The sequence below is a fragment of the Cetorhinus maximus genome, chromosome 2, assembly GCF_964194155.1.
Source record: "Cetorhinus maximus chromosome 2, sCetMax3.hap1.1, whole genome shotgun sequence".
NCBI classification, from domain to species: domain Eukaryota; kingdom Metazoa; phylum Chordata; class Chondrichthyes; order Lamniformes; family Cetorhinidae; genus Cetorhinus; species Cetorhinus maximus.
Window position 1 is genome coordinate 2,515,947 of NC_135880.1, and position 18,302 is coordinate 2,534,248.

Consider the following 18,302-nt stretch of genomic DNA (forward strand, 5'->3'; position numbering starts at 1 on the left):
ATCTCTTCAAACCTCATAACCAGAAGGCACAATAGGCTTCATCCTGTAAAATTCTATGGGGTCAAATTGATGATAGGCTCCCTCCCAAAAAAATGAATGTGTCGTGGAGCAGACCTCTCAGACATTCCAATACTAGGTCGGAGACCTCATCCCAAATTCCAGTGACGATCATCTCCATGTTCAGGGCAAGCTGTAGAAGATTTCAAGGGTGCATACTCTAATGGGACCTGAAGATCAGAGTGGGGCCATGGCACTCCATAGGGTGAAAAATGGCCTGGGAAAAACACAATGATTTCACTGAAATGGAGCCAGTGATGCTCCTGATCAAGGTCATTGATCCTGTCTTGCTAGGAGTTTGGGGCATTTTCAAAATGGTACTTATGCTAGCTCTCAGCTGGAGGTCTTCATCCCCTCACTGAAATCAGTCCTCTAGGCACAAGTGGGGCAGGGAGCCAGCTAAACCAGTTCCACCTATTTTCTGATCCCTTTCCTGAGATCCAGCCCACAGACAGCCTGATGACATGTTGGCTGCCTATTGTTCTAATGCCCTGGGATTAAGGGCCAAGATTTAACAAAATATTTGCAATTTTTAAAAATAACTTTGACGGTTCTGTAACCAACAGAAGCATTGCCTAAAAATCATGATATACTACCTGATCACAAGCTGTTGGACAGGTCTTTCTTACTGTTGATAGCTTCACGCCTCCGGTGGCTTGTTTGATGCAACGGTGTGTGATACAGTTTGCGCCCTGCAGTTGATGTACCTCTTTGCCCAGTCTTATGAAACTGCCATTGAAGGGACACGCAGGAGCTGGAAGATGAAAAACATGCTTCAGCTCTCTTCTTCTAACTTTTACTTTCAGTTTAGTCTGGCAGATTGGGCAATGGAGTAAATTTGCACACTGCCTTTTCACATCAGAATTCTGGGTTTGAATTCAAGATAATGAGCAATGATTTTTGACTTGTGCTAATAAAAGCATTTATCCCGTTCTGGACAGGAAATGAAAAAAAAAGTGCATTAGATTTAAATGATTTGGATTTTCTTCCATTAATTTGCCTGAAATCAGATGGGGTCACAGCAGAAACAATGAGAAAGGCAGATGGTACTGTATGGAGCTACATTCCTTGTGCCCACTGGGAGAAAAAGACACCCCACTTCCAAGCCTTCTGCAGCCATTTCTACTGATTCAGGGAAACATAGAAGCATAGAAAATAGGAACAGGAGTAGGCCATTTGGCCCTTTGAGCCTGCTCTGCCATTCAATATGATCATGGCTGATCATCTATCTCAACGCTGTACTCCCGCTTTCTCCCCATACTCCTTGATGCCTTTAGAGTCTCTGAAGGGGGTAGCAGTTATCCCTGGGCCATGGTAGAAAGCTATCCAATGATCCTTTTGGTGGAGAGGACTTTGTGGTGGGAACTTTCCTTCCCATGAATCTGCTAGCCGTTAACTTGCCAGGCTTTATCTCAAGGTAGGGTCCAATATAAGCATGTTGCTCTGATCTTTCAGAGTCTCCAGTGTCTCCTGTAACCTGGCCTCTGATTTCTCAGGGGCTGCAGTAACTGGTGAGACGCCATCTAAAGACCTCTCCTACATAATGATGCCCTGACCCATAAAAATACATCAGGGTCATGTTGGGATCAATTTGTTTGTTATGATCTTTTTATAGGTAGTTGGGATGACTTAACCCAAATTTCTATTACACTGGACTTCCCATAGGGCAAAGGCACAAATCACATTTGTTCAATGGTGGCTATAAAACAACAGAATAACAGAAAGACATGGAATAACTGTAACTGAAACAGGAATGTGGATAAAAAGTAAACTACTGAAGATGTTGAAAATCTGAAATAAAAACAGAAAATGCTGGAAACATTGAGCTGATCAGTCAGGTTTGGTGGAGACCAACAATCAATGTTTTGGGTATCGACCCTTACGCAGGACACAAAAACACTATAGATGAGCAGTATTTATAAAGGAACAGAATAAAATAAAAGGGAAGGAGATGCACAAAATGAAAAAAACCCAGCAAATTTCAACTGGCCAGACCAATGGATTCGAGGCAGTGGGCAGCTAAAATAGCTGATGAGACTTACTGGCACTGATTGTGTTGTCTTCCTCCATGATACAGACTTAACCTAATTTTCTGACAGGCGAGAGGTACACCTGTTGGAATGCAACCAGGTTCTTCTTTATGCATGCAGATTGGGGCCTAAACAGGGCCTCTTTACAACTGTAGTTGGAGGATTGTGTGAGAGAGCCAGTTGGTTTATCTGCCTACTCAGCCTGGTAGCAGTAGAGATCAGAAAAGGCCCAGGAAAGTTGTTTTAGATATTTGTGGTCCAGGTTTTGGTGTGGTATTGGTCTTTGTCTTTGGCAAAAGAAGCAGTGAAGACATGAGGAAAAACTTCACTCAGTGAGTGGTTAGAATTTAGAATCTACTCTCTGCCTTGAGAGTCTGGTGGAGGTGTGTTCAACTGAGGCATTCAAGAAGGAATTGGGTTGTCACCTGAAAATGAAGAATGTACAGGCCTATGGAGGGAAGGCAGGGGAGTGGCACGAAGTAAATTGGTTCTTAGAGGGCTGGCACAGACACAATGGGCTAAATGGTCTCCTTCTGTGCTGTAACAATTCTCTGATTCTGTGATTCTGATTCTGTATTATTTGTGCACTTCTCCTCTATTTTTCCCTTTATCTATTTTAGGGGAGTCTAGAGTATACTTCCAGTAGTGTGTGACTGCCTCTTTTTTGTTCTTCAGCTGATGATCTTTCCACCATCTCATCCCCCCTCACAGTTCATAACTGTTTCTTTAATAAGGATTGAAAACCCTCTAACTAAGAATGTTGACTTGTCACTCTTGCCCTTCTATCAGCCATGCCTCAGCAATAGCTATAATATCATATTCCCCCACATCAAACTGTGCTCTCACCTCATCTGCCTTATGCTCTAAAAGATAGCATGCTGGTATTGTGTACAATTTTGGTCCCCTTATCTAAGGAAGGATAGACTTGCCATAGAGGGATGTAATGGAGGTTCACCAGACTAATCCCTGGGAAGGTGGGTTTTTCCTATGAAGAGAGATTGATGAAACTGACACTATCCTCTGAAGGGAGCTGTGGAGGCTCAGTCATTGAGTTTGTTCAAGACTGAGATCAATAGATTTCTACATGTTAAAAAAACCAAGGGATATGGGGATAGTGTAGGAAAATGGTGTTCAAGTGTAAGATCAGCATGACCTCAGTGAATGGTGGAGCAGGCTCGAAGGGCTGAACGGCCTAATCCTGCTCCTGTTTCTTATGTTCTTATGTGTCTCTGTGCCTGTCTACACATTTGTATATGTCTATGTGTCAATTATGTTAATGTTATGCAGCAGAGCCTGGTCTCCAACCATCTTGGATCTCCTGCCATTAGGATCAGTAAGAGGTGCACGAGGACACAGGCAACTACACCAGAGTGAGACTGAGATCAAGTGAGGAGCGAATTAGGTTCAAGTGGTAAGTTCTGGTAAGTCCATTTCAAGTTTTAACTATAGATTAAGAATCAAGATCTGACATAGTACTAACCTAAAAGTAAGTTAGGTTAGCTTGTTGAACAGAGAACTGCCTGGAGTGGCAATTATCTGTTAATCACCTGAAAGCAGTCGGTTCAAATGGTGTTAATTACCGTGGCAGGAAGCTAAACGAGCTAGTGAGTCATCGGAGGCTCTATGAAAGAGATGGGCTTTTCAAACTGCATGACCAGTAAAGGGCGCGTGAGGAGACAGGCGACTCTGCCGGAGTAAGATGGAGACTGAGTGAGTAGTGAATTTGGTGCATGGGGGAAAGAGGTGTGGTATACATAGGAAATATTCTAAGTTAATTAAGTGAGTAATTAAATTAACTAAATAACATAAGTAACAATGGCAGGACAAATGTTATGTTGCAGCTGTGGAATGTGGGTACTTTTGGATGACAAGGTGATCCAGGACAAACACATCTGCAGAAAGTGTAAGCAGCTAGAGGAATTCTGGATCAGGATCTCTGATCTGAAAGCCAAACTGCAGACACTGCACAACATTAGGGGGCGGGAAAAATACTTGGACATTTTTTCCAGAAGATAGTCACACTTCTTAGAATAGGGTCGTCTGTTTTGGACAGCAGTGAGGGACAGGAGGATGTAACCATGAGTGAAGCAGGTAATGGGACTGAGCAGACAGTAATGGAGGAGCCTCACGCTTTGCAATTGTTAGGCCACAGTTTGAGGCGCTCACAAACTGTGTGAACGAAAACGAGGTCGGCAAGGTGGTTGAGCTGGCTGGCCATAGCACCATGGTACAGGAAGCCATTCAAGCGGGTGAGCAAATAGAAATATTGTGGTAGTAGGTGACAGTATAGTGAGGGGGATTAGCACTGGTCTCTGCAGCAAAGATAAAGAGTCCAGAAGGCTGTATTGCCTGCCCGATGCCAGGGTTCGAGACACTTGTTCAGGGCTGGAGAGGAACTTGCATGGTTTCATCAAGGGGAGGTCATGCCTGACAAATCTGTTAGAATTCTTTGAGGAGGTAATGAGTAGGTTAGATAAAGGAGAGCCAATGGATGTTATCTACTTGGACTTCCAGAAGGCCTTTGACAAGGTACTGCACAGGAGGCTGCTCAGTAAGATAAGAGCCCATGGTGTTAGAGGCAAGGTATTAGCATGGATAGAAGATTGGCTGTCTGGCAGGAGGCAGAGAGTGGGGATAAGGGGGTCCTTCTCAGGATGGCGGCCGGTGACTAGTAGAGTTCCGCAGGGATCAGTGTTGGGACCACAACTTTTCACTTTATACATCAATGATCTAGATGAAGGAACTGAGGGCATCCTGGCTAAGTATGCAGATGATACAAAGATAGATGGAGGGACAGGTAGTATTGAGGGGGCGGGGAGGCTGCAGAAGGATTTGTACAGGTTAGGAGAATGGGCAAAGAAATGGCAGATGGAATACAACGTGGGAAAGTGTGAGGTCGTGCACTTTGGTAGGAAGAATAGAGGCATAGAATATTTTCTAAATGGGGAGAGAATTCAGAAATCTGGAGTGCAACGGGACTTGGGAGTCCTAGTCCAGGATTCTCTTAAGGTTAACTTGCAGGTTGAGTCAGTAGTCAGGAAGGCAAATGCAATGTTGGCATTTATTTCGAGAGGACTAGAATATAAAAGCAGGGATGTGCTGCTGAGGCTTTATAAGGCTCTGGTCAGACCACATTTAGAATATTGTGAGCAATTTTGGGCCCCGTATCTCAGGAAGGATGTCCTGGTCCTGGGAGGGTCCAGAGGAGGTTCACGAGAATGATCCCAGGAATGAAAGGCTTAACATATGAGGAACGTTTGAAGACTCTGGGTCTATACTCGATGGAGTTTAGAAGGATGAGGGGGGATCTGATTGAAACTTACAGAATACTGAAAGGCCTGGATAGAGTGGACGTGGGGAAGATGTTTCCATTAGTAGGAGAGACTAGGGCCCGAGGGCACAGCCTCAGGGTAAAGGGAAGACCTTTTAGAACAGAGATGAGGAGAAACTTCTTTAGCCAGAGAGTGGTGAATCTATGGAATTCATTGCCACAGAAGGCTGTGGAGGCCAGGTCATTGAGTGTATTTAAGACCGAGATAGATAGGTTCTTGATCGGTAAGGGGATCAAAGGTTACGGGGAGAAGGCGGGAGAATGGGGTTGAGAAACTTATCAGCCATGATTGAATGGCGGAGCAGACTAGATGGGCCGAATGGCCTAATTTCTGCTCCTATGTCTTATGGTCTTGCAGTTGGATGGAGAGGATCCAGTTGTCATGGTCCATGTAGGTAGTAACGACATAGGCAGGACAAGGAAGGAGGTTCTGCATAGTCAATATGAGAAGCTAGATACCAAATTAAGAAGCAGAACTCCAAAGGTAATAACCTCTGGGTTATTACCTGAGCCACATGCAAATTGACTTGGGTTAATAAGATTAAAGAGATGAATGCGTGGCTCAGACTGGTGTGGGAGAAGTGGGTTCTGGTTTGTGGGGAACTGGCATCAGTACAGGGGAAAGTGATGGCTGTATCATTGGGGCAGTCGACACCTGAACTGTGCTGGGACAAGTGTTGTTGTGAATTGCATAACTAGGGAAGTAGAGAGGGCTTTAAACCAGACAAGGTTGGGTGAGGGATCAAGCTTGGGTAGATGTGGCAAATCAAAGGGTAGATTCAAGGCAGGAGACCATAACAGTAATATGGGAAATGAGAGTCGTAGAATAGCAGGAAGAGGCAGAGAGATCAAACCTAAGAATACATCAACCGTCAAGACTAGATGTTGCAAAGATAGCAAAATGACAAAACTAAAGGCTCTGTATCAGAATGCACGTAGGATTCATAACAAAGTAAATTAATTGATAGCACACATTGAAGTAAATAATAATGAAATGATGGCCATTATGGCGACGCAGCTGCAGGACAGCAAGGATTATGTCCTGAATATTGAAGGACATGATATTCAAGAAGAATAGGAAGCTAGATAAAGGTGGAGGGGTAGCACCATTGTTAGAGATGACCCTGGTTCAGATCAGGATGTAGAATTGGTTTGGGTGGAGATGAGGAATAGTAGGGCCACAGGCCCCATCACAGTTACCATAATGTAGGACAAAGTATACAAGAAGAAATATTGGGTGCTTGTGATAAAGTGACGGCAATAATCATGGGTGATTTTAATCTGCATATGAACTGGAAAAATCAGATTGGCAGTCGTGACCTGGATGAGGAGTTCATGAAATGCTTTTGAGATAGTTTCTTAGACCAGCATGTTCTGGAACTAACCAGAGAGTAGGTTATATTAGATTTTGTATTGTGTAATATGCCAGGGTTAATTAATGACCTCAGTGAAGGCACCCCTAGGTAGCAGCGACCATAATATGATTGAATTTTACATCCGGTATAAAAGGGAGAAGAGTGGGTCTAAGACTAGTATTTTAAACTTAAATAAGGGAAACAAAGTGGTTATGAAAGTTGAGCTAGCTGAAGTGAACTGGGAAACCAGGCTAGAGGGTAGATCAATGGAGAAGCAGTGGCAGACATTTAAGGGATATTTCAGAATACTCAGAATAAGTATATTCCTACTATACAGAAAACTCTAAAGGGTGGACCCACTATCCATGGTTAACTAATGAAATTAAGGAAAGCTTCAAACTTAAGGAAAAAGCACATAACTGCGCAAAGATGAGTGGTAGGTCAGATGATTGGTCGGAATATAAAGAATGGCAGAGAATGACTGAAAGGTTAATCAGGAGTAAGAAATTACAGTATGTGTTAGCTAGAAATGTTAAAACAGGTAGCAAGAGTTTCTATTGGTACTTAAAAAGGAAAACAGTAAGCAAAGTGAGTGTTGGTCCTCTAGAGAGTGACTGTGGGGAGTTAATAGTAGATAAGGAAATGGCAGATGAAATGGACAAATATTTTGCTTCTGTCTTCACTATAGAGCATAGAAGCAACATTCCAGTAATAGCTGTAAATCAGGAGGTGGAAGGGAGAGGGGAACTTGTTGAAATTACAATCACTAAGGAAGTTGTATTGAGCAAACTGATGGAACTACAGGCTGACAAGTCTTCAGGTCCTGATGGACTTGATCCTAGGATCTTAAAAGAAGTGGCTAATGAGTTACTAGATGCGTTGGTGTTAATTTTCCAAAACTTGCTAGATTCTGGAAAGGTTCCATCAGACTGGAAAGTAGTAAATATAACCCCTTTATTCAAGAAGGGAGGGAGGCAGAAAACAGGAAACTATAGGCCAGTTAGCTTGACGTCTGTCGTGGGGAAGGTGTTAGAATCGATCACTAAGGAGGTTATAGCTGGGCACATAGAGAAACTCAAGGTAATCAGGAAGAGTCAGTATGGTTTTGTGAAAGGAAAATGTTTAACCAATTTATTGGAGTTATTTGGAGGACTAACATGCGCAGTGGATAAAGGGGAGCCTGTAGACGAACTGTACTTGGATTTCCAGAAGGCATTCGATAAGGTGCCACATCAAAGGTTATTATGGAAAATAAAAGCTCATTATGTAGGGGGTAACATATTAGCATGGATAGAAGATTGGCTGGCTGTCAGAAAACAGAGAGTATGCATAAATGGGTCTTTTTCTGATTGGCAGGATGTGACGAATGGAGTCCTGCAAGGGTCTGTGCTGGAGCCTTATTTAAGAAAGGATATAACTGTGTTAGAAGTAGCTCAGAGAAGGTTCACTCGACTGATATTGGGATGGTGTGGGGAGTGGTGGGGTGGGGAGGTTATCTTATAAGGAAAGGTTGGGTAGGCTGGACCGGGTTCCTTTGGAGGTTAGCAGATTAGGAGGTGATCTTATTGAAACATTTAAGATCCTTAACAGGGTGGGTGTTAAAAGGATGTTTCCTCTAGTGGGAGAGACTAGAACTGGGGGAACACAAATAAAAAATAAGGGGTCTCCCATTTAAGACAGATTAGGAGCATTTCTTTCTCTCAGGGGTAATGAGCCTTTGGAACTCTCTTCCACAAAAGGCAGTTGGTGCAGAATCTTTGAATATTTTTAAGGCAGAGGTAGATAGATTCTTGATAAACAATGGCTGAAAGGTTATCAGGGGTAGGTGGGAGTGTGGAGTTGAGGTTACAATCAGATCAGCCATGATCTTATTGAATGGTGCTGCAGACTCGATGGGCCGAATAGCCTACTTCTGCTCTTACTTCTTATGGTCTTAAATTGAACACTTAGTTGAAACAGCAAGAGTTCAGAACAGCTCCAGTTAAAACAATGAGAGATCAGTGCGTCACCAGTTAAAACAGCTAGCCGGCTGTATCAAGTTTGTGACTTCAGAGCCGTGTTGGGAAAGGAAAGAAAATATTAAATACATTTACATTTAATTAAGATGGCGGGGTAGATGATGCGTTGCAGCTGCAGAATGTGGGATCTCCTGGACACCAGTGAGATCTAGTGCGAGGAAAATCATGTTTAAACAATAACTGGAGCCCTTTGAAGAAGTAACATGTGCTGTGGATAAAGGGTTACTGGTGGATGTACTGTACTTAGATTTCCAGAAGGCATTTGATAAGGTTTCTTGTGGAAAATAAAAGTTTTTGGTGTAGAGGGGGTAACATACTGACATGGTTAGAAGATAGGCCAGCTAACAGGAAACAGAGATCAGGCATAAATGGGTCATTTTCTGATTGGCAAGATGTAATGAGTGGCATGTCACAGAGATCAATGCTGGGGCCTTAACTTTTTACAATTTATGGAAATGACTTGGATGAAGGGACCAAAGGTGTAGTTGCTAATTTTGCTGATGGTACAAAGATAGGTAGGAAAGTAACTTGTGAAGAGGACTTAAGGAGGCTACAAAGTGATATAGATAGATTAAGTGAGTGGGCAAAGACCTGGCAAATGGAGTATAATGTGGGAAAATGTGAAATTGTCCATTTTAGCAGGAATATATAAAAAAACATATTATCAAACTAATGAGAGATTGCAGAGCTCTGAGATGCAGGGGGATCTGGGTGTCCTAGTGCATGTGTTAGGAAATAGAGGCAGTATAAGTAAGTTATATTTGTATTTGTGGGTGTTAGGAATGAGTTTTAGATTTAAAGTTTAAGTTTGATTTGTATTTCTGTATTTGTGAAAGGAGCTACCTCAGGGAGATTAAGTTCATATTGAAATCTTTAAATAAAGAATGATAAAAAGTATTTAGACATGTCCCCTCATGTGACAATGTTCAAAAAAATGTTTATAGATTTTATTAAACCTTCAGGAAACCTCATGCCGCCTGTGGATGAGGTTTCCTGAAAGACGCGTTGGCTGCTTGGGCTCTTCACCTGCCAGCCAACCTTAAGGTTGGACGGGCAGCCTTGTTAATTATTTGAATTAGTTTCCTAATGGCCTTAACAGGCCTTTGACAGTTTGGCGGGCGCGCACTTGCCGAATAAAGATCTGAATGACGCGCGGTGACATCGGGACGCACGCCCAATGTCACCGCGCATCATTTTACGCGTTGGCATGCCGGGCCCGCCCCCGCTCACCGACGTGAGAATTCTGGCCCTGGAAAAGACGGAGTTTAATGAGACTGGTTGGGTCACTTGTAACCAGCATCTGGCGGGGCAGTTGAGGAGAGATCCACAACATCTGGTTGGGGTGGCATCTATCGCTTGGTTTCAGAGTGTGGTGTGTCTGACCACAGCTTGTCCATTGGTTTACATGGACTTTGTAGTTATTTTGAACATTAGAGTATAAAATAGCTTTTGTAACTTGTATTATCCTTACAAATCTGTATATACCTGTAAAGGTATAGTCCTGGATGAAGGAGTATTGTAATGTAATCTGTCTTTTCTTGTTTAATAAATGTTTTATTCATTTGTTAAAAGTTCATTAGCTGACTCTGGTGAGTGTGTTCAGTAGCCCTTCTCCACATATCTAAACAAACAAATAAAAATTAGGTAAAAACAAAAAACTACTGCGGATGCTGGAAATCCAAAACAAAAACAGAATTGCCTGGAAAAACTCAGCAGGTCTGGCAGCATCAGCGGAGAAGAAAAGAGTTGACGTTTCGAGTCCTCATGACCCTTCAGCAGAACTGAGTAGGAGAGGGGTGAAATATAAGCTGGTTTAAGGTGGGGGGGGGGGGGGGGGGGAGGAGGTGGGGGGGAGAAGTTGGTGGGAGGTGGTGGTTGTAGGGACAAGCAAGCAGTGATGGGAGCAGATAATCAAAAGATGTCACAGACGAAAGGAACAAAGAGGTGTTCAAGGTAGTGATATTATCTAAGAAAATGTGCTAATTAAGAATGGATGGCAGGAAACTCAAGGTACAGCTCTAGTGGGGGTGGGGTGGAAAGATTGACAGGGTATTACAGTTATAGATTTAAAAATAATGGAAATAGGTGGGAAAAGAAAAATCTATATAAATTATTGGAAAAAACAAAAGGGAGGGGGAAGAAACGGAAAGGGGGTGGGGATGGGGAGGGAGTTTAAGATCTAAAGTTGTTGAATTCAATATTCAGCCCGGAAGGCTGTAAAGTGCCTAGTCGGAAGATGAGGTGCTGTTCCTCCAGTTTGCGTTGGGCTTCACTGGAACAATGCAGCAAGCCAAGGACAGACATGTGGGCAAGAGAGCAGGGTGGATTGTTAAAATGGCAAGCGACAGGGAGGTTTGGGTCTTTCTTGCGGACAGACCGCAGGTGTTCTGCAAAGCGGTCGCCCAGTTTGCGTTTGGTCTCTCCAATGTAAAATTAGGATTTATCAAGCCAGGTTCCACCCTGGGATCTGGCTTGTCCAGGCGTAACCTCAGCTGGGATCATAACAACATGAATCACAAAAGGTTAGTATGCAGGTGCAGCAGGTAATTAGGAAAGCTAATTGAATGATATTGTTTATTGTGAGGGGAATTGGATACAAAAGTAGGGAAGTTATGCTTCAGTTGTACAGGGCATTGATGAGACCACATCTGGAGTACTTTATACAGTACTGGTGTCCTTATTTAAGAAAGGATGTCAATGTGTTGAAAGCAGTTCAGAGAGGATTTACTAGCCTGGCATTGCAAGATTGTCTTATGAGGAAAGATTGGACCAGTTAGGCCTGTATCTGTTGGAGTTTAGAGGGGTAAGAGGAGACTCGATTGAAACATATTCAATCCTGAGGGGTCTTCACAGGGTGGATGTGGAAAGGATGTTTCCTCTTGTGGGTGAATCTAGAACTAGGTTCACTGTTTAAAAATAAGGGATCACTCATTTAAAACAGAGATGAGGAGCCATTTATTCTGAGGGTCGAGAAGCTTTGGAACTCGCTTCCTCAAAAGACAGTGGCAGCAGAGTCTTTGGATATTTTTAAGGCAGAGGTGGATTGATTATTCATAAGCAAGGGGGTGTGTCAGGAAAATATAATAATTTTCATAATGTTATTGGAATTTATTGTAGAGTAATAGTGGAGTCTGTGTCTATGGGTCCATGTGCGTGTGTGTGAGTGTGTGAATGCGTGCGTGTGTGTGTCTGTGTCTTGATTAAGTTAAAGGCAGCTGGTCTGAAGGCTTTGATGTATCGAAAGTTAAGCTGGGTTTGAAATGTTAAGTAGGTAAACATGGGAGAAGTTTTAGAATGTGAGGTGTAAAGGGAACATTTGCATTTTTAAATAAACCAGACTAACTTGAATTCAAAAGAGGGGGTGAAATGTTTCACCTGGCCAGGAGAAGTCAAGAAACAGTGTGTTTATTTTCCCCAAAGATTACTGGTATAGTTGGTACCATGATAGGTTTTTATTATTAGAGAGGTAAAGTCCAAAGACAAATTGAAACAATGGGAATTTGCATTCAAAGAGGAAATCTGTATAAATATGAGGTTGACTGTAGGAAAGAAAACATTCTAAGATCTAACAACTGTGAAAAGCCTCCAGCATCTAAGGCTCAGGCTGCTGTCTAAAGAAACTGAAGTTAAGAAAACTCACTTTGAATTTAACTATCCAGGGTATTGTGTTACTTTGCCTGGGTCTTTTAAAATCTATGGGCAGAATTCCCCCCCACATCGGGGGGGTTGTGCGGGAGCAGACATGGGTGGGCAGGCTCCCGATTGGTGCCCCTGGTCAGGGGCACGCCGCCATTTTATGTGGGCGGGCAAATTAAGGCCCACCCAGCGTGATGTCCGCTCGGAATCGCTGAGTGCTCCCTGTGCAGGCATGGTGGGGGGATTCCCTGAGCCGGGAGTGCGCTCTTTCACGCATGTGCACAAAAGGGCACACAGATCTCCCTGAGGCAAAGTGCTGCTTCAGGGAGATTGGCTCAAGTGTGAAAATGTTAGTAAAGGCAGAAAAAAATATTTGTGACATGTCCCCGCCCCCGCTCGCCTACCAGAAAAAGCTGCCCTAAATGTGTTACTGTTACCTTAATGGAGGTGTAACTGGGAGTTAGATTAATCAGGTGAGCTAGAAGTTATTATAGTAGTAATATGTAGACCTATGTGTGTGCTTAAAATCTTTTTTTTTATTTAATAAAGGTTTAATTAATTTTTTTTTTAAGAAACCTACAGGACTTGGTGGCCTTTTTACTGAATTCAAAGCCCGCACCTCGAAATAAGCACAAAGTGCAAATAATTGTGGCAGCTGCTTCAAGTTTCCCTCTGGGATTTGGGCAGCTTGGCACTTACCATTCACCTGCTACCACAAAATTGTGGGCTCTTTGTGGGATACATTTGAAATTCCTTGATTGGTTTGGAGTTTCTGCATCTTAAGATTGAGTACGAGAAGCACTTTGATTTCAGGAGTTGGTGTGAGGTTTTTTTTGAAGGGGTGAGACTGCAATGTGGCTTTGGCAGTTGCTAACACTTGTCTGGGAGTTGAAGTTATAACTTTGGCTGGTTTACAAAAGGTAACTAAAGTTAAGGTAATGGAATTGGTGAATAGGTTACAATTGAGATTACCTGCAGGGGCGAGGAAATCAGACATAATTCAAGGTATAGCACAGCATTTGAAATGGGAAGGAAGAGACCGAGTTCTCCAAGGGGTACATTGGAATGGGCTCAAATTCAGTTAGAAATGAAAAAAATTGGAACAAGAGGCAACCGAAAAAGAAAGGGCAGAAAAAGAATAGGAGCAAGCGGAAAGGCAGGAGAGAGAAAGAAAACAGGAAAGGGAATTAGAAATGGCAAGTTTAGAAAAGACGGAGAGAGAAAAAGAGAGAGACAGAGAATTCCAGCTTAAAATGCTGGCAGTTAAAAAAGAGAGACCCGGGGGTGAGGAAAGACCTATCTCCAGTTCAGAACCCAGTGGGGAGATGTTTAAATTTGTACAAGATCTTCAAAAGTTTGAAGAAAAAGTATTGAAGCATTCTTTATTTCATTTGGGAAGATAATTAAACGGGTGAAATGGCCACAGCTAAACTGGAAAACTGGTGGGTAGAACACATGCTTCACTGTCAGAAGAAATTTTGGAGAACTATGCTGTGGTTTTAAAAAAAGGCTATTTTGAGCGCATACGAGTTGGTTCCTGAGGCATGCAGACAGAAATTTAGGAACATAAGGAAACAGCCTGGGCAAACTTATATTGAGTTTGAGAAAGTAAAACAAAGTAATTTTGACAGGCGTTAAAAATAGAGACAATGTATGCAGCTCTTAGGGAAGTAATTCTTTTGGAAGAATTTAAAGATTCAATCCCTTTGGCAGTGAGAACTCATGTGGAGGAACAGAGGGTTGAAATGGTAAGACAAGCAGCAGAGATAGCTGATGATTAGGGCTAAACTTTTCCTTCGGCATCCTTTCAAATCAGAGAAGGATAGAAAGTGGGAAGGTGAAAGGAAGGGGGTTAGTCAGGGAAGAGAAGGAGAAGGTGGAAATTCCCAGGAAGATTTTTCTCAGAACAAAAAGTAAGGTGCTGAGGGTGGAGGTGACACTCGAAAATTGGGGTGTTTTCATTGTAATAAAGTGGGGCACATGAAGTCAGTGTGTTGGAAATTGCAGAGAAAATCTGTTGGAATTATTGGGGTACAGAAAAGTTCTGGAAGTAAAAGTACTGTGGGTTCTGAGGTTCAGGCACAGGAAAAAACAGTGGTTTGTGTACAGGTGAAATGGGGAGAATCAAGTAAGTAAAGAAGAGGGAATAGGTTCACAATTTACCCAAGAGAGTTCTGAGGAGCAGGTTGCAGAAATGTTTAAAGATTTTGTGTGTGAAGGGAAAATCGTTCCATGTGTACAGGGTGGAGTTGGTAAAGCTGTTAAGATTTTAAGAGACACAGGGGCTAGTCAATCTAGTGTTGTAGGATAGTGATATTTGCTATTGTAATTTGCTATTTAATATTTGCTAATATTTACTATTCAGAGGGAATATTGCAGGAAGATGTGATAATAAGTGGGGTTCATGGAGATGCTAAACCTATTCCATTGTGGAAGGTAAATTTAAAGAGTAAGTGGAAAACAGGTGAGGTGATTGTTGGAGTAGTGGAAAAATTGCCCATTGCAGGGGTTCAATTTATTTTGGGTAATTATATAGCTGGGTCCCACATGTGGGTGATGCCTATGGTAGTTGAGCAGCCTGTAGAAGTGTTTTTAACAGAAGTGTTGCAGAGAGAGCATCCTGGATTGTTTCCAGATTGTGTGAATACAAAATCACAGGCTCATAGGTTGAAACAAGAAGGAACTTGGAGTGGGAGGGGAGGGGTCCAGTTGTCATTGTTCATATTGATACCAATGACATTGATAGGACTAGAAAGGAGGTTCTGCTGAAAAAATGTGAACAGTTAGGAGCTAAATTAAAAAGCAGAACTTCCATGGTAATAATCTTGGGATTACTACCTGAGCCACGGGCAAACTGGCATAGGGTAAATAAAGTCAAGGAGTTAAATGCGTGGCTCAAAGATTGGTGTGGGAGGAATGGGTTTCAGTTCATGGGGCACTGGTACCAGTATTAGGATAGAAGGGAGCTGTTCCGGTGGGACAGGTTTCACTTGAACCGTGCTGGGACCAGTGTCCTGGCAAATTGAATAACTAGGGCTATAGAGTGGGCTTTAAACTAAATAGAGGGTGGGGGGGGGGGGGGGGGCGGGGTGGGGGGGGGGTTGCGGGGAGGGTTCTGGAGAGGGATATGTAGGTTTACAAAGCAAAAGGACATGGCAGCCTTGCAGTTCAGCTATTTAGTAATGATACCCTGAGTGTGACAGGAAGGGACAGAGTGTACAAACATAAAAAACAGCAACAAATAAGGTCAAAGGGGGAAAAAATGTTAAAAAGGCAAAAGTAATGGCTCTTTACTTAAATGCATGTGGTATTCAGAACAAAATAAATGAATTAATGGCAAAAATAGAGGTTAATGCGTATGATCTTATAGCCATTACAAAGACATGGTTACAAGGAGATCAAAGCTGGGAGCTAAATATTCAGGGGTATGTGACTTTCCGAAAGGACAGGCAGGAAGAAAAGGGTGGTGGGGTAGCTTTGTTAATAGGAGATGGAATAAGTATGACAGCAAGAAATGTTCTTGGATCAGAAGATGTAGAATCCATCTATGTGGAGGTAAGAAATAACAAGGGGAAGAAGACGCTGGTGGGAGTAGTCTATAGGCCCCCTAACAGTAGCTATACTGTAAGACAGAGAATAAATCAGGAGATAATGAGGGCATGTAAAAAAGGCAATGCAGTAATCATGGGGAGAATTTTCTGCCCGTTGAGGGAAAGTGCAGGAGCGGGTGTGGGTGGGCCTGCCTCCGATTGGTGCCCCGATGTGGGGCGCACTGCCAGTTTATGTGGGCGGGCCAATTAAGGCCCATTCAGCATGACGTCCACCAGGAAGCGCTATGCACATCCTGTGCAGGTGGGGGGGGATTCCCTCAGCTGAGAGTGCACTCTTTCACGCATGTGCGCGAAAGAGCGCACTCATCTCCCTGAGGCTAAGTGCTGCCTCAGAGAGATTGGCGGCAAATTTAAAAATGGTGAAGGGGCAAAAATAAAATATCCCTTACATGTCCCCTCATATGACACCGTGACATGAGTTGGGACATGTCCATCACCTTAAAGCATACATTTATTAAAATTTTAAAAACCCTCATGAAACCTCATCCAACCCTGGATGAGGTTTCATGCTTTTTCTGAAGCCCGCCAGGGCTCCCGGCCTGCCAGCCAACATTAAGGTTGGATGGGCAGGTCCACTAAGTATCTCAATTACTTTTTAAATGGCCTCAATAGGCCGTTGACAGGTCAGCGGGTGCACAGCTGATTCAGCTGCACCCCTGCCAACTTGAAAATTGAAACTCCCACATAATTTTAGATGCTGGCGAGTGGCCCCCCCACTTGCTGACCTAAAGATTCTGGCCCATGGATGACTTTAATTTTCATGTAGATTGGGAAAATCAAATTGGCAGAGGTAGCCACGAGCAGTGTATTCAGGGCCTTTTCTTAGAGCAATATGCTGTGGATCTAACCAGGGATCAGGCTATTTTGGATCTGATAATGTTTAATGAGGCAGGTTTAATAAATTATCTCAGAGTAAAAGATCCCCTAGGAAACAGTGACCATAATATGGTAAAATTTAGCATTCGGTTTGAGAGTAAGAAACATGGGTCAGAAACAACTGTGCTAAACTTAAATAAGGGTAATTACAAAGGAATGAGGGTAGAGTTGGCTGGAGTGGACTGGGAAAGGATTTTAGCAGAAAAGATGGTTGATGAACAATGGCAGACATTTAAGAAAATAGTTCATGATTTACAATAAAGATATATCCCAGTGAGGAAGAAGGATCCTAGGAAGGGGATAAACCAACCATGGTTAACCAAGGAAATTAAGCATAGTATCAAATTAAGAGAAAAAACATACAACGTGGCAAAGATTAGTGGTAAGTCAGAGGATTGGGAAAGTTTTAAAAACCAACAAAAGATGACCCAAAAAAAAATAAAGAGGGAGAAAATAAACACTGAGGGTAAACTAGCAAGTAATATAAAAACAGACAGTAGCAGCTTATTTAAATATATAAATAGGAAGAGAGAGGTGAAAGAGAATGAGGCTGGGGAAATAATAATGGGGAACCAGGAAATGGCAGAGGAGTTGAATAAATATTTTGCATCAGTCTTCACTGTAGAAGACACTAATAACATTCCAAAAATACTAAATAATCAAGGGGAAAAAGTGGGGGAGGAAATAAATACAATAACTATCACTAGCGAAAATGTACTAGGGAAAATAACGGGGCTAGAGACCGATAAGTCCCCTGGACCTGGTGGGTTGCATCCTAGGATATTAAAGGAAGTAGCTCCAGAGATAGTGGATGCACTGGTAGTAACCTTCCAAGAATCCTTAGATTCAGAGAATTGGAAAACTGCCAATGTAACACCCTCATTCAAAAAGGGAGTGAGATAAAGAACAGTTAAATTCAGGCCAGTTAGCTTAACATCCGTCATTGGGAAAATGTTAGAGTCTTTTATAATGGATGTAATAGCAAGGCATAATATAATCAAGCAGAGTCAGCATGACTTCATGAAGGGAAAATCATACCTGACAATTATGAGGAGAGGTTGAAAAGGTTGGGCCTGTACTCATTGGAGTTTAGAAGAATGAGAGGTGACCTTATTGAAACATATAAGATTCTTAGGGGGCTTGACAGGGTAGATGCTGAGAGGTTGTTTCCCCTTGTGGGAGAGTCTAGGCCCAGAGGGCATAATCTCAGAGTAAGGGGTCACCCATTTAAGACAGAGATGAGGAGGAATTTCCTCTCTCAGAGGGTAGTTAATCTGTGGAATTCTTTACTGCAGAGGGCTGTAGAGGCTGGGTTGTTAAGTATATTCAAGGCTGAGATAGACAGATTTTTAATCAGTAAGGGGATCAAGCATTGTGGGGAATAGACA